Here is a 2,174-nt window from a genome sequence, read left to right as displayed (position 1 = left end):
GGGGGGCGGGGCTCTACAGCGCGGTGGAACCAGCGCCGCCGACGTCACCGGCCCGGCCCCGCCCCCCGCCGCCGCCCGGCGCACATGCACGCGCGCACCCCCGCGGGGGCACCTTTGCCAGGAGGAGGCGCGAGAAGCGGTGTGGGCTCCCCTCCCCCCTCCCCAAAGGGCCCCGTGCTGGAGTCGGGGTGTCCAGGTTTGCAGGAGCTGCCCCCCCCCCCCAAAAAAACAAGCACACAAACAAAAAGTCGAATCTCTCCAAACTGGGGGGTCGCTGACCTGGACGGAGAGAGAGGGGCGGTTTGCTTGAAATGCACAAAAAAGAATGGGGCTTGAAGCAGGGGCGCGCACCGCAGCGCTTCGACGGGCGTTCAGCGCGCGGCGGAGGAAGAACGGTGCAGGTGGCAAAGCTCGGCGGGAGCGTGTCGTAGCATGCGACTGCTGAACGCGTGCCTGCACGCTTGAAAAGCCAAGCCAAGCGCTACCCGGTGCTTGGCGGTCCCGAGGGCAGCCAGCATCGGGTTCCCGCCCTGAGGAGGAGGAGGACCGCGGCTCTCCCAAGGGGACGCTTAATTCAAGGCGTGCCTTGCCCGCTGCTCCCACATTTCCGTGTTTCTGGGACGCCTCGGACAACGGTGCCGCAGACGTGCCGAGCGTCATCGGGGACGTGTACGAGTAAAGCCGTCCGTGCCAGCTAACCAGAGAAACGCCTGACGCTGCCAGTTGGCCTGTCTCCGTTGGTGCCGAGCGCCTCGCCACGTCGAAACAGCGGGATCCCCCACACCTGAATTTTGCCCGAGTCAGGAAACGCCCAAAATTGTGAATCTGTGAAAAACCAAGTTCTGAACAGTTTTGTTCCCAAGTGTTTCAGGCACAGACTTTTTCTTTTTGCAAACGCACGTAGTTTCCATTTTCCCCCAGGGACCTGAAATACTTTCTAACCAAGAAACAGAAATCCCCATCCTGCCAAAAGGGTGCTTATCTTGACGCGCTTGAAGTAGCCTTATTGCGCCTGACGATAGGGGACTGCGCCCGAAAGCTTGCGGGGAGTTTTTTTCCAGCTACTCAGTTGGTCGAATAGAAGAGGTCCCATCTACTTGTGTAACCTGGCCTGCCCGTGTCCTCAGGCCGGCTCGGCTACGACCAGCAACCCCCCTTATTAACTCACTACATTTAAGCAGGTGCATAAACCTTGGCGGGATCAAGGCCTAAACCTCACCTCCCCGTGCTCCAGAAACATGATCAATCAGAATAGTTAGGGATCAGCTAACTTCCCAAAATCAAGTTTCTGATGCATTTGTCGGGCTTTATGTACAGTACGTCGTTAATCTTTTCTTTTTTAGGAAGGAAGTATACATACATTTTTTTTTCCCTCTTCTCCCACTGATTTTTGAAGGCATTTTCGCCACAAGGGAAAGTGGGTAGGAATAACTCCCGCCTGCCTTTTGTGTGATACTAAATTCAGCAAAGCAAAGGAAGTGACCTACCACTTCCAACGTACAAAGTTAAGAGGGGGGAGGTAGAGAAAAATAGATTATTTCCCCCTCCCCTCCACCCGCCTAAGCCTCTTTCACATCTTAACTATTCTCATAATAGACATACAGAAATCATCAAACAGAAATGCGATGCCTAAGATTATCTTCCCCTTTTAATCTTCCTAGCCAAGGTGTGGGATTTTAAAGGGACATTTTCAAGATAAAACTCCCGGGGCCAATTCTTCTGCCAGGCTTAAGCAACTCCGAGGAATATAATCACAACGGAGGAAAGAATTTGGATTTATGTCTTTGAAAAGATCTCGCTCGTGTTACCAGTAACATCCTAGAGAATTAAAAGTCACATTAATTTTTTTTAATATAGTTTCTCATCTGTACAGCGCGTTTCCTTCCTGTACTTCACTCTGCTTGGGTGACTTGAGTGCACCGCTCAGGCTCGCTCAGTGAGAGCAGTCATTTGCGCACTCTGGTTTCCCACTGTTGTGCTTCGCTTTCTAACACCACCGCCACTAGTATTTCGGCGGCGATTCCCTGCCTTCCGCGGAAGACCGATGGTCCTGCTTTTCACGTCAAAGTGGCTGAAAAACTACAACGTCCGCTGGGTGGGGGGGGGGAAAAAAACAACCATGCCAAGGACGGGTAATGCCATGTGCAGCAGCATTTCAGCAATACTGCCCCATC

General features: G+C 53.4%; 1 long non-coding RNA gene across 1 annotated transcript in view; it reads left to right on the top strand.

The window, feature by feature from the left end:
* LOC109293245 overlaps positions 1-1,846 on the top strand; it is a 2,484-nt gene extending 638 nt beyond the window's left edge. Inside the window, exon 2 of the long non-coding RNA XR_002096274.1 lies at positions 1,662-1,846. This is a non-coding gene — a long non-coding RNA (uncharacterized LOC109293245). The remainder of the gene's footprint in view (positions 1-1,661) is intronic.
* The last annotated feature ends 328 nt before the right edge of the window (positions 1,847-2,174 follow it).

This window comes from Gavialis gangeticus, unplaced genomic scaffold, assembly GCF_001723915.1.
Source record: "Gavialis gangeticus isolate Ggan-Ray unplaced genomic scaffold, GavGan_comp1, whole genome shotgun sequence".
NCBI lineage: Eukaryota > Metazoa > Chordata > Crocodylia > Gavialidae > Gavialis > Gavialis gangeticus.
The sequence above is the reverse complement of the archived record's forward strand: the minus strand, read 5'-3'. Positions and strand labels throughout refer to the sequence as shown.